Here is a 15,100-nt window from a genome sequence, read left to right as displayed (position 1 = left end):
TAAAAACATGTTCACAACACATAAGATGATCATGTAAATTTGTGAGGAATCCAACTCAAATCCTCAAAAAAGATTTAGTGTTTTATCAAAAAAATGAATTCCTCTTGAAGAATAGAAAAAAGTGTGGATCCATGAAGTTATTTAAATTGAATCATTACAGTATTTTCAATGATAATGAAGTGAAGCATGTTTCCAATGTAGATGAAACCTAAAAAAGGTGAAGTCACCCAAGTTGAAATAGTAAATACAATGCTTGCATTGATGTAAAATACATCAAGCCAAAAGAGGTGAAGCTAATCTCACAATTGAGAAATTGAATATCCTTAAAGGAATGTGTTTACCAAAGGATGAAGAAACTTTTAGAAAAGGTGACACTGGTCTCAAAGAAGGAGTTTGATGTCTATGGAATTAAATGTCCAAGCAAGAGTCCAAGAGGACATCACAACATGGTACATATGATACAAAAGCATCTTGTAGAAGATAGAAGAAAATATCATAGTTTTGTGTTGCATGCACTAGTGGTTGAAATCAAGGGAGTGAATGTTGGAGTTATAATTTTCCCACATACATGGGATTTTTTGCACCTCAAACTACAATTATAGTTATTTACATGACATAAGATTAAAAAGTTATTTGTAGTATGCTATGTGACCTAAATATATTAGGTTATAATATATGATAATTTCTCTCTAATTCCATTGAAAGAGTTAGAGCTAGAAGAGTTTCAAAAATGGATTGAAGTTGCCAACTCTATTGCATAAGCAAGCACTTCTCTTCTATTTTTATGTAGCATTCAAAATGTCCAAGGCTTCTATATAAAGAGGTAAAATTGAATGTATTTTGTGTTTCTTATCATTAGATCAAGTGATTAATTAAGAAAGCCTAAATGATTAGGATGATTTATCTCTTACAGAGAAATTTGTGTATTTAAAAAAAAATCATTGCAACTTGATAATTTTTTTCCGCATGTTCTATATATGTAAGGCCTATATATAAAGAGATAGATTGTAATGTATAATTTGTCTTTGAACATTAGAACTATTGATCTTTGATCATGGACTCTACATCTAAGACCTTTATATAAAAAGACACAATATAATTCATTATTTGTCTTTGAACAATAGAACATTTGATCTTTGATCACAAACTCATAAAAAAGATTGATTGAATAAAATAATAAATTTACTTTTGAAATAATTTATATTTATTTAATTTTAATCTTTATTTCTTGAGTCAACTTAATTTTACTCATTCCTTCATATGAGACTATACGCAATAATAATATTTGACTTAGAAAAGCCTCTGGACATATCTTCTAAGTAAACCACTCGCCAAGAGAAATACACAAAGATCCACGTAATACTAGAGACGTTCATTGATGATCTCGAGAGCCTAACTTCTCCATAAAATAAAACGTGGAACCGTAAAATCAAGTTGACTCAATCTCGATACATTGATCTCGACAAAATCAAGCCCTAAATTATGCGAGGACATAATTAATTGGCCTTTGAAGTAATAATGTCGTAAAGATCGACAACGTCCTTTGATTGGGGGTTGCGACGTTGTAACATGCTATTCTTCTGAAAGTACATGTACTCATACGGTGCAAGAGCAGACGAATACTTTGGAAACTGTTATGGCCATGTGAGGTCCATGTACTTCTCCACCTGCATAGATATTTTACAACACTGTGATCATAAAGATAATCAACCATGTTTCCATCTTATCCTGGTCTTTATAAAAACACTTGTTCACAATCCATCGAAAAACACAATTGACTGTGGTACATTGAACGAATACGACGTGATGCCATAAAATACATTTTACACCTGTAAATCGATCCTCTTTGATAAATTATATACGACTGTCCTCTGCAAATGAGACAGCATTCAATCGCTAAATACTAAACTATATATTTATCCAGCGAAAGCAATGTTCTCCTCGCCATAAGCAACACATCACAGACACGTTGTTTCCTTCCACGCCCTTTATTTAAACGAAGTTGAAAACTGTTTTCCACAGTTAATGAGCGAAGATAGCACTAATGGCAAGATATGAAACATTTGTTGTTCTATTGATAATATTTGCTTTGGTAGGAGAAATACAACTGAGTTTATCTCATGACAGCATTGAACATAAAATCACTGACGGATTCTTGCAGAGGAAAGGCATTCTATACTTGCGTTATATTCATCAATGCAACTAAAGAAAAGGGTTTTGCAGGTTTTGGCACCACCGGATCTCTTGTGGCTCGTAAGAGGGAGCTTGCGGTTTTCTTCGCCCATGTGGCTCACGGGACTGAAAGTAAGCCAGTTTTAGTAATAGTATTGTTATTGTTATCGTCATTAATGTTTACAGAAGATCATTATATCTTTCAAATTTAACTAGATCCTGATAGAAAAATCACAATTTAGTATTATTATTGACAATGTAATGATTTCAGAAGATCATTAAAATTTTGCCTATTTGGGATTATAGTTGTATGCACTCAAAAATGGTCGCCTAGACTATGAGTCCCCATTATTCAATTTATCAATTTATCAAATTTTCTTAATCAATGATTTGTAATATTTTATTAAATCAATTCAAATCAATTTTCTTGATCAAATTCGATTTATTTCATTTCTAAGATTGATCATTTTATTCCAAGTCTTATTTAATTAAAAGAAAATCTTCTCTTTTAATTAAATAAAATAAAATCCCCATTTAATTAAAAAAAAACCTCTCTTTTAATTAAACAGTTCATCCACATTTAATTAATTAAGAGAAAAACTTCTATTTTAATTTAATTAAATATCTTCTATTTAATTAAAAAGAACTTGCTCCCTTTTAATTAAATAAAAATTCCACTTAAATATCTCTTTTGATGAAAAAAAATAAATAAAATAAATTCTTTTTATTTAATTTCTCTACACTTAAAAATGTGATCTAAGTGGGATTTATCTTTCCACTTTCTCTTCAACCACTCCTCTTTTCTAATTGGTGGAATCTTGTCTCACATGGATCACCACTTTCTTCTCAACAACTCCTCTTTTCTCATTGGTGGAATTTTGTCTCACATGGATCAAGCTCTATTATCCCATATTGGTTGTGAGAAGCCTCTCACCTCCATAATTTCCTTTGTAAGGGAGAGCCCTCTCCTCATGTTAGACACCGATGATTATGCTATCGTTATGCTGCAGGGTTGAAGACCAATTTTTGAAGAAGTTTGAATACAAAAGCTTTTTGTGGAGAACTTCTATTTTCTTGTCTTTTTCTCTCTTGCACCCATCATGGGCTTTTAGCTTAGATCTTATATTTATAGATTAGATTTTGCTTTCATAGATTAGATCTTATTTTCATGCATATTTGAAGATCATGGAGACTAGCATTCTTGCTTTTCCTCTTTGAATCTCTTATCTCATGGTGTACTTGCATGAGCACAAAAATAGGTCAAACTGAGGGCCTCCATTGCAAACCCTTGCACTCTATGAGTAGAGAGCTATGGATTGATGTGTGAGGGCTCATTCTTAAGTTTTCTTACATGTAATGATTCATAGAAGTGTGACAACATTTTAGCACACATTTTTTGTGCCCACCGTGGGGCTTGAATCAAGTTTCTAGCTCCATTTGCTTTAATTTTTTATCTCTGACTTTTTTACAGCAACATATTGGATCTAATCAAGTGCTTTTGTAAATTTTTCACTTTGGTTTTAATGCCAACCCATATATAGATTGGTTTGCAGGCAAAAAATCTAGTTGGTTTAAAGATTCAATCATATCTTTTAAACCACTTAGAATTTGGTTCTGAAATTTTTTTTGTGGGTTCGTTATGTGCCCAACATGTCCCAGTTCGATTTTTAGAGCATTTTGACATGATTTGCGCGAGTTATGAATTTCTCTTTATTTTTCATAAAAATCCATTTCTGATCACAAATCAGCGTATTTTTTGAAAAATTTTACATTTTCAGAAAGCTTTTTGAATTGTAAGGGGGGTTTTTTCTTTGTGTTTTAAATTTTGAGGCCATATTAAAGATCAAAAACTCAATTTGATGAATCTGGCCTATTTTGAAAAATTGGGTCCCTAGGGCACAATGAAGAGATTTTTTTGAATTTCTTACATTTTTGGAAAGCTCTTTAGTTTTTAGCAGGGGTCTCTTCTTTTCATTTCTATTTTTGGGTCCGAATTCATAGCAAAAAAAAAGGTCTAACCATGTTGACTAGGTTATTCATATTTTTTTTTCAAGGATTTTCGTGTTTTTCTGATTTTTTCTGCTAACTGCTCACTATTTTGAATTTTTCTATGTTTTCTGATTTTTTTGGAATAGCATAGCAGCAAGTTGTGATTTCATTGAAAAAACGTGCTAAATTTTTTTAAAATAGGTAAGATCTACTAAGCGCATTGCGAAGACTTCAGGGATTCTTCTCTGGCTGATAACACTTTGATTTGGAACTTTAAAATGAACCTCTCATGTTTCTAGCTTATGTGTTTTGCTTATGCTTTTATTTTTTAAACACATGCATAATTGATACTAGGTTGTAATCTCCATTGATTTTTATTTAGCAAGCTTGATTATTAGTGATAGATTTAGATAGCTATATTGGGTTATTGGACTCGCTGAATCCGCTGGCCCCTCATTCCACCCCGTGGTCGCAAGATCAGCGCCACATTAAAGGGGAGGGGTCTACAAGATAGAAACATTAAGTGCTCCACTTGGCAACCCTCTTATGCTTTCTAGAACTCACCAATCTTTGAGTTGTGGACTCGTTTTTGGCTTGTGTGAGGGGTTAAGTGTTCCACATCTTTGGACTCACCTTGCATTAGTTAAAACGTTAAGTGTACCACCTTGTGCTTTTTGATTATTCTTGGATAGATTTGCTTTTGGGGAATTAACATCTGTACACACATAGTAATTAGGCCCCATAAATACTATTCGTGGATCTTGAGGGAGTGAGTTCCTAGTGAAACTCCTCTCAAAGACGAATTCCTTGTAGGTGGGGAGGATACTTTGAGAACCTCTTAGATAGATAGATCTTCAACTTGGTGATTGAGGCATCCTTTCTCCAGAGAAGTTGATAGATCACTAGGGGTTGATACCATAGATCTTGAGATAATCTTAGTTAGCGTGTCAGATTAATCTGCTTGCTTTGATTGGGCTAAAAGTGAAAAGGTGTCAAAACCTTGGATCTGAAAGCTAAGTCCCCTTGTGGTCCACTATTGTGAGTCAGTCACCTTTAGAGAGGGTTAACCATAGCAGACAATCCCTATACAGGGCAAACTGCTGATGGAACCTCAAGCGGTAATAGCCACTTCTTCCGTGGTTGCAACAATCTCTATATTAATTTTTTCGTGGAAGAAATCTCCATGGGGTATGGTTCATTGTGGGTTGTCAGATCTCCCTAGCAGCTCTTGAAGATTAAGTTCTCAGACTGTGTGAAAACCTTGGTGCGCTGGGATTGGAGGTCACCCTTGTGAATCATAAAAGTTGTAGAGTCAAACCATTACTAAAAACTTTAGAGAGGCCAACTTTTATTTTCTAGGGATGTATGCAATGATTGTGAAACTCTTTGAGAACATACACAATTAGCTCTCCTAGGGATTAGCATAAACTAAGTCACTTGATTGCTCATGTGCAAAGTTGCTTTGCCCCTTGTTCATTGTTTGAAGATTGTTTGCTTGAAATCCCTATTTTCTATCTTGCGTGCTTGGTTTATGATAAAGAATCTATTGATACATCTAGTTGGATATTTAAAATGAACAAAATCTGAGTTCTTGAGTTGAGACTTTACGATCGAATAACTTTTTTATCCCATTATTTTTAGTCTCCCTAGGTTGGTCCTATTTGAATTAGGCTACTTTTCTCATTGTTAAAAGCCTTTTTGCACCATGGGTTATTATGCTTTGACCTCTTGAATTAGTAGTCATTGATTTCACAAGAGACCTTGTTTGGAGTTGGTGAGATAGAAATTGTCCTTATTGAGAAAGATATACACTTGGATCCTTTGATATTACACTTGGAGAGTTTTAGTAATTTTTTGTCCACACTTTCATAGAAAAAAATTTAAAAAATCAATTTTAATTATTTATAATTTGGGTAAATCATCCTCCTGGTCCATATGTGCTAGGGTATTCACCCAAAGTTGTGAGCACCTCTGTGGCAGTGTTGATTTATGCCTATTGCAAAATTCTATCTTATCACATTTATTTTGGACAAGTGAGTGCTTTTACTATCCTTGTTTGGTACCAACGTTTTTTAGGGTTATCCCATCAATTAGTACTTTTTCTTTCATGCTAGTTACAACAAGATATCAAGTAGATCAAGGAAAGCAACCTCAAGTTGTCTTTAAACAATTACCTTTAGTTCAAACTCGTAGAAGACGTAAGGGAAAGGAACCTGTGTCTATTCAATCACCTGAGAGTATTCCCAAAGTTTTGTGTGACCTTAGTGGTGATCTTATTGAGTTGAGTACACCCTTAGCATCACCTCATTCAGCTATGGATATGAGTTTTACAAGAGTGCCATAGAAGAAGAATCAAAGTAGTGAGTATAATGTTGACCTTTTGAGTGGTGATCCCACTCGTGGAAGTAGACCAACTTTACCTCTTATTGAGGATAGGTATTTGGATGCACATCAAAGGGATGAGAAAGGAAGACATTATGCCTATCAAGAAGAGGAAGCCCAACATGATGATCAAATTGATGAGCCTTCTAGTGCTCATGTGAATGCAACATTTACTGGTAATTGTTTTAGACAATCAAGACCATATACACCGCTCATGACACCTCTAGGTTATGCAAGTGGAAGACTCAAAGAAATTGATCGTGAAAGAAAAGCTCTTCTAGAAGAACAAGCTAAGAAGGAAGAACAATTTCAATGCCTAGAGGAAGAAAGACAAGTTATTATTGAGATGGAAAGGAAATCCCGTCAAGAGGAACAAGATTTTTTTAAGACTTCACAACTTGACAATCAATTCAACAATGTGCACATTGGTGGTGGAAAAAACTCTCCCCCATCTAAGGTAGCTGAAATGACTTGTTTGGAAAATAAGGCAGCTGATGCTATGGCTACACTTGCTTCACTTCTTCAATTAGAGCAACATGAATCAAGATTTGAATTCTTGGTGGAAGGGCTACATCACCCTATCTATGATTCCCAAGAAAGTCATGTTATTTGTACCCTTGTTGGTCATGAGTCATCTCGTTATGGTGCCATTTACTCGTACATTCATGATGGGATTATACTTGAAACCTTTAATCGATCTGAATGCAGAAACCTTATTCAAAATGCCTCTCATCACTCCCTTATCTCTGGTGATTTGGATAGGAAGGGTCTAGATGGAACACTTCTTAGATGCTTAGAAAAGGATGAATCTGATCAAGTGTTAGTTGACATCCATGAGGGTATCTATGGGGGACATTCTAATGGTCTTGCCATGGCTTGAAGATTGCTTAAGGCGGGATACTATTGGCCCACAATGCAGATTGATGCAGTAGCTTTTGCAAAGTCATGTGAAAAATGTCAAAAACATGGTAACCTGATACATACTCCAATTAGGGAGCTCATTCCTCCTATATCTCATTGGCCATTTCAATGGTGGGCCTTTGATCTTGTTGGGCAAATTCATCCCAACTCGTCATCTAGACACAAGTTTATTATTCCTGCCACTGATTATTTCACTAAATGGGTAGAAGTTGTCCCACTTTCTGTTGCCTCAGGAAAGACAATTTCTCTATTTATTTTGAATCATATTATTTGTAGATATGGAGTGCCTTCTGAGATTATCACTGACAATGGAGGTCAGTTTAAAAATAAGGACCTTAAGCAACTCTATGAGAAGTTTAAGATAAAACAACATTGGTCCTCTATTTATTTTCCACAAGGGAATGGTCAAGCAGAAGCATCAAACAAAACCATTCTTAAAATCTTGCACAGAACAGTTCATAAGAATGGTAGAGATTGGCATTTACAAATAAATCCAGCTTTGTGGGCCTATAGAACGAGTATTCGCACTCCTACTGGGGCTACTCCTTTTGCTCTTACATATGGTGTTGAAGCAGTATTACCTTTAGAGGTTGAAATTCCTTCACTTAGAGTTTCTCTCAAAGGTCTAGTTACAGATGAAGACTACCGTGCCATGAGACTTCAAGAGTTAGAACTTTTAGATGAGAAATGCCAAGCATCATTTGACCATATGAGAGTCTATCAAAAGCGCATGTCAAAAGCATTCAACAAAAAGGTTCACCCTAGAGAGTTTCAAGTGGGAGATCTTGTCCTACGTGTGAATCATAAGAATCAACAGAATAGAGATCAAAAGGGTAAGTTTGAACCTAAATTGCTTGGACCTTACATTATTACAACAGCTTTTGGTTCAGGTGCATATTTACTATCTACAACAGAGGGAGAGCAGCTCCCTGATCCTATCAATGTCTTGCACTTGAAGAAGTTCTATCCATAATGCCCATTCTGTCTAGGGGCATCTTTGTACATATTTATTGATCCTGAAAAAAAAAAAATCCAAAAAATTGATATATTTTAAAAAATCCAAAAAAATGATATATTGTAAAAATTCTAAAAATTGAAAAATGTCCTGAAAAAATGATCATCTTAGTGACAACCTAGCAAAAGGCACTTTGATGTATCTTCAAAAAGAATTATATATTCCAAAAATACAAAAAAAAAAAAAAAAAGTTCAAAAATTCAAAAAAAATAGAAAAAGCGCCTTGGTGAAAACCTAGAAACAGGCACCTTGGTAGCAAAAAATAAAAAATAAAAAAAAATCCAAGTGGTGAAAACTTGGAAATGGGCGCTACTTGAGGCCTTTGCACCCCTGTTTCTTAGCACATGTCCTCAACACTTAGCCTTTCTCCACCTTGCCTTGTCCTTGTTACCTTGGTTTGGAATTGGTCTTTGTCTAGGGGGCATAACTATGTTAGCTTTAGTTTCTTAGATGTGTGAGTCTTTAGGACACCTCGCAAATAGTGTTTTTCAACACCTATTGACATCGAGTGTTTTTCAACACTTATTAGTTTGGTCTTACCCAGTATCATCATGTGATCTTACCTTCATGCAAGCATTTGATCCTTGTCCTCACAACTCAGTATCAGTTAACACACTTAAATTTTTAAATGCAACACTTAATGCTTGACTTATGTCATGATTTTTTTTTTTTTTTTCTCTCTGTGTACTAACTGTTATTGATTTTTGTTGAGTGTCTTTGTCTGATAAGTCTCTCCATGATGCATCACTAGAAGACTTGGGGCATGAGAAATGTTTTTATTTATTTATTTTTGCTTGTGGGTGTGGTCTTGAACTCTAGAGTGTTTTTTGTTGTCCCCTTGAAACACTTAGGAGATTTGAGACATCATCCTTAATTGTTTTTGCACAACCATTCTTATAGTCATCTTGGCATCTATGCCTTGATGCAAGCATAGTTTTTCTATATTAAATTGGGTAAGCTAACATCGAAGTCATCTTGACCTTTATGTCTTTGATGCTTATGTTAGAATCTTTCCACATTTCAATCCAATATAAATCGCATTCATATCTTCATAGTTGCATTTGTAACTAGTGATGATTGTGTGATTTTTCGATGTCCATTAATAATGGCCCAATGATGAAAATAAGTTCTTTTACATTCTCTAATGAATGATGAACACAAAATCCTATGTTACAGTTGCTCTTTTGCAAGTACACCATTGCATTTCATGTAGCTTGCATTATTAGACTTCATGTTAGTTTGCATTTTTAGGCTGCATTATGAGTTTGAGAGGGTTCTCCTTTCATCTTTATTGTGCACATTTATTCAATTCTGGTCACATTTTGATCTTAATTTCCTTATTTTCTTTCGTGATCTCAATCGAAATTTCTATCTTAAATAGTTGATTAATTTTTGGAGCATTTTCTTTTCTTATTTCTATTTCTTTCCATATCTTTCAAACTTTTATCTTCCATTTTCTTTTTCCCCACTTCTTTTCTTCTAAATCACCTTTGGGGCATAATATTTCATGCTTGATGATCTACCTTGGTTCTATGATTCTTATATCTTTCATCTTACATCAAGAACCTTATCTTTTGTGCGATTTGATCAAATTTATCAATTTGTTGTTTCTCCTCTATCTCATTTCGATTTCGATCACGAGGGGGCAATAATTATCAATTTCAATCCTTGATTCAGTTTTATAAATTTTATCCTCGACTTTTTCAAGTTAAAATTTATTTGTATTCTTTGTCCTGATGTGTTCCCGAGTCGACCACACATCTGGGTTGTTTTGTGATCCCAAATTGACCTCACACTTCAATTTCTTTATTTGACTACATGTGTTCCCGAATCGATCACACATTAGTCAAAGAGGGGCAAATGTATGCACCCAAAAATGGTCGCCTACACTATGGGCCCCCATTATTCAATTTATCAATTTATCAAATTTTTTGAATCAATGGTTTGTAATATTTTATTAAATCAATTCAAATCAATTTCCTTGATCAAATTCGATTTATTTCATTTCTAAGATTGATCATTTTATTCCAAGTCTTATTTAATTAGAAGAAAATCTTCTCTTTTAATTAAATAAAATAAAATCCTCATTTAATTAAAAGAAAATCTCTCTTTTAATTAAACAGTTCATCCACATTTAATTAATTAAGAGAAAAAACCTCTCTTTTAATTTAATTAAATATCTTCTATTTAATTAAAAAGAACTTGCTCCCTTTTAATTAAATAAAAATCCCACTTAAATATCTCTTTTGATGAAAAAAAGGAAATAAAATAAATTCTTTTTATTTAATTTCTCTACACTTAAAAATGTGATCTAAGTGGGATTTATCTTTCCACTTTCTCCTCAACCACTCCTCTTTTCTAATTGGTGGAATCTTGTCTCACATGGATCACCACTTTCTTCTCAACCACTCCTCTTTTCTCATTGGTGGAATTTTGTCTCACATGGAGCAAGCTCTATTATCCCATATTGGTTGTGAGAAGCCTCTCACCTCTATAATTTCCTTTATAAGGGAGAGCCCTCTCCTCATGTTAGACACCGATGATTATGCTATCATTATTCTATAGGTTTGAAGACCAATTTTTGAAGGAGTTTGAATACAAAATCCTTTTGTGGAAAACTTCTATTTTCTTGTCTTTTTCTCTCTTGCACCCATCATAGGCTTTTAGCTTAGATCTTACATTTATAGATTAGATTTTGCCTTCATAGATTAGATCTTATATTCATGCATATTTGAAGATCATGGAGACTAGCATTCTTGCTTTTCCTCTTTGAATCTCTCATCTCATGGTGTACTTGCATGGGCACAAAAATAGGTCAAACTGAGGCCTCCATTGCAAACTCTTGCACTCTATGAGTAGAGAGCTATGGATCGATTTGTGAGGGCTCACTCTTGAGTTTGCTTACATGTAATGATTCATAGAAGTGTGACAACATTTTAGCACACAATAGTTCTTCCCTATAGGCTGATTCAGCTCTTCATTATTAAGTGGGCATGCTTTTGATGATAACATGTTTGCAGATTTGTGCTATGTGGAAGAAATATACAGAGGGAGTTACTGCCACCAGTCCAAAATATGGCCATGTAAGAGTGGTAACCATTACTTTGGTCGAGGTCCCCTGCAGTTAACTTGGTAAGAATCTCCTTACTAATTGTTCTACTTGAATCCATTCATATGGTTCTAGTAATACATATTTTTCATATGGGTTTTGTTATTTAGCATTGTATTTAGTAATTACAACTATGGGGCAATAGGAAAATATTTAGGAGTGCCCCTATTGAATCAACCAGAACTGGTGGCTCAGAGCCCAAAAATTGCTTTCAAAACATCAATATGGTATTGGATGGTGAATAGAAAATGCCATAGTGCCATGAATTCCTTGAAAGGAGAGGGATTTGCAGGTACTATCAGAGCTAGTAATGGCAGAGGATGTAAGGGGAAGCTTCCCGGGGCGGTGCAAGATATGGTCAATTTGTATAGGAAGTTGTGTTACCTGCTCGGGGTTAACACTGGCTCCAAACAACTCTATTGTTAGAATTCTTTTTGCTGTTGCGACCACTCTTAAACATTATACATTAAGGGAAGAATTGAGTTTGGAAAAAAAAATAATTTTGACTATTTAACACTTTTATTCTAGAAATTAAACTTTGTGTATAATGTTTAAGCCATTCCTTCTCTGTTGTCTCTTGGTATAGTAATGAAATTACCATCATGTATCTGTTCACATGGAAAAAATGTGTTGACATGGTTTAAGATGTTCGAGCCCACGTTGAGTGTGCAATGTGATGGTCAGATCCCCCTTCTTAAACAGAGATCAAGAGTGTTTAATAAAGGAGCTTATTGTTTCAATTACCAAATATAGTGAGGTGGCTTTCTTTCCTCTTTCTACTTTACCAAAAAATTATATAAGTTTCATTATCTTTACGAACGACTACTGTCTTGGTTTTTTGTGTGCGCCATACTTTTGAAGAATGATTTCTCCCCGGAGGAGTGGAATAAAAGACTTTCTTGTAAATTTGATGTAGATATCGATTCTTAATCCCAAACCAAGGAAGAACCTAATGTCATTTCCTTTGATTTTTCATCTTTCCCAACGTCCCACTCACTTTAATCAAATGACCGTGTCTTTAGTTTGCCCTCTCCTTTCCCCCTATTTTTCAAAATCTCTCGCTCTTTCCTAGGGTTTGTGGTGACATTTGTATATCATGTTATTTATTGCATTATTTATTCTATAATTTATTGTAAGTTTAATTTTTCGTCCTGCACGGAACAATTTGTTTTATACAATATTAAACATGATTTCAAATCTTTATTAAATAGTAAAGACTACTATTTTAAAATTTTCTAAATCTAAATTTTTTATTAGCTTCTACAATTTAGTTAGTGAAAACTATAATTCGGTTCTAAAATTACGAAAAAATAAATAGAGTAATAGTAAAAAAGGAAAATACAAATCAATTGTATAAAACTCCGTAGTGAATTTGGTTTTTTTAATGAGGGCAACGTAGAAATGAATGCAGAGAATATTTTGAGAGATATACACTAGAAAATAAATAGAGTTGTGCATATGCCCACACTTCTGGTATAAGTTGATTTATTCTTTTGTCTTTAAATAAAGAGAGTCAAATGTCCACTAGATTCAAAACAATACCAACTTTAGATTTAAATTCTTAAGAGAATTTTATTAAAAACAAATCAGGAAGATAAAATATTAAATCAATATTGTCTAGATTACATTTTTCTTTTAGGTCTTTTCCTAGTTGCTCAGTTGTTACTAATGATACTTCTTTAGACACTTAACACTAACTAGAAATATCATCCTTTGAATTGTTACTGAATGTATTCCCTAACATTGTAACTAGTATTTCCCTCTACTCAACAAAATTAAACAAACTTGACTTGAAAAAATAATTGTTTTCATTGACAAGACATGTGCTTTGTAAAAAAATTAATATTATTTGGTATTATGAAGTGGCTAAGTGCAGTTTAATTTTTTTCAAAGGATTTAGCAATATTTTTATTAAAATATTTTTGGGATCTCAAAAAGGGTCTTGAATGTTGCATGATTTGTATTGTTGTCAAACCCTATCAAAGAGAGAACTCTCTGGAAATGAAGTTATTTATATTGCATGCCCTCTTGGTATCTACTTCAAATTATAATAGATTAAAAAAATTATTGCATAAGGGTTTCTCATAAAATGTGCAGAACATAACATGTTAGTTATTATTTTTGTTATATGCCACCTAAAATTTACTATTTTCAATGGAACCTATTCTAAATCTTATTATATTGGTTACTAGATTTATCTAGAAGCTTATTTACAAAGAGAATCACATGTAAATAATCAAAGCATCAAGGGAGTACTTATCATACCCTTAGTAAAAAGTATTTACAACTCTTAAATATAGTTGTTGGTACATAAAAGAAAATTCTATTTACATTTCAACTAAGTACAAGTTATAATTGACATAGAAAATAATTAGAGTCTCTCTAAGATGATTATGCAAGAGAGCCACTCTATTAGATTTTTATCAACAACAATAACCCATTTTCTGTTTTGTACCATGTTAGATGGGGTTTTCACCACTTCAAATGCTTTTGTGAACTATATCTTTAATACCTTTTATCTTTTTTCTCTTTATCTCAAATATTATTTTGGAGGTATTAATGCTAAGTTTTATTGTATCAAAATTAACATTTTGTTGCATGTATTCAATAGAAAAAAGTAGCATACAATTACATAAATAAAATAATAAATGCCCTCTAAAGTAATTCCAACAAAAATCAATCATCAATTGAACCCTATTTATCTCTTCATTGAGCTCTATAGATCCTACTTTATACACTAGCCTATTTATAAATATACTCAACAAGACCCTTCATCCAAAGATCTGACAATTTTTTTGAAAATTGTATGAGTTGATATAAACAAAAATATTTAACATTTAATTGTAAAAGCATAGGATACATTGTTTGAACATAAACAAAATTAACATTGTTGTATCAAGATTTTTAATTATTGTTTACATTAAAAAATTAACTCAGTTTTGGTTTTTAAAAGCCCATTGAATTTTTTATGAAGGTTTAATTTATGCTTTAGGAATAAATCCCTAATATTGAATAGTTTCTATCATTACATGAATTAGCTAGAGTCATGAATCAACAAGAGTGATATTTAACAAGGTCACTCATTACTATAGAAATTTATCAGATCCAAAAATCAAGCTTTTGAGGTAATAAAGAAAATTAATGTGGCTATGTGTTAATTAAGGCCCTTTTTGTCCCTTTGGAGACATCTAATAACATAAAGCCCATTTATTATCTCTTTTGTTTTACCTTAAAAATGTAGTTTAGAATGTTGCAGATCATAATAGACATGACATAGACATGTGCACACATACACAAAAACTTATGTATGTATGTATGTATCTTGTTACTCCCAAAAGTAATATTGTTGTCATTACCTAAAATCTATGTTGATAAATCAAGTTAGTAAAGCAAGTGAAGACAAGATACAATTGGTCAGTGAATAGTGACCAAGCAGAAAGGAGTCTGTTAGTGAACAAAGCTATTGAGAAGATGAGACACTAAATAGATGTAATTATCTAAGCACAATAGTT

At 33.1% G+C, this 15,100-nt stretch overlaps 1 pseudogene; it reads left to right on the top strand.

Moving 5' to 3' along the window:
• Nucleotides 1-2,044: 2,044 nt before the first annotated feature.
• Nucleotides 2,045-12,014, top strand: LOC149578060 (endochitinase 4-like; annotated as a pseudogene).
• Nucleotides 12,015-15,100: the final 3,086 nt, after the last annotated feature.

The sequence above is a fragment of the Cupressus sempervirens genome, chromosome 1 (assembly GCF_028749045.1).
Source record: "Cupressus sempervirens isolate cs-2001-9-10 chromosome 1, ASM2874904v1, whole genome shotgun sequence".
Taxonomy (NCBI): domain Eukaryota; kingdom Viridiplantae; phylum Streptophyta; class Pinopsida; order Cupressales; family Cupressaceae; genus Cupressus; species Cupressus sempervirens.
This window is presented reverse-complemented; position numbering and strand designations above follow the sequence as displayed.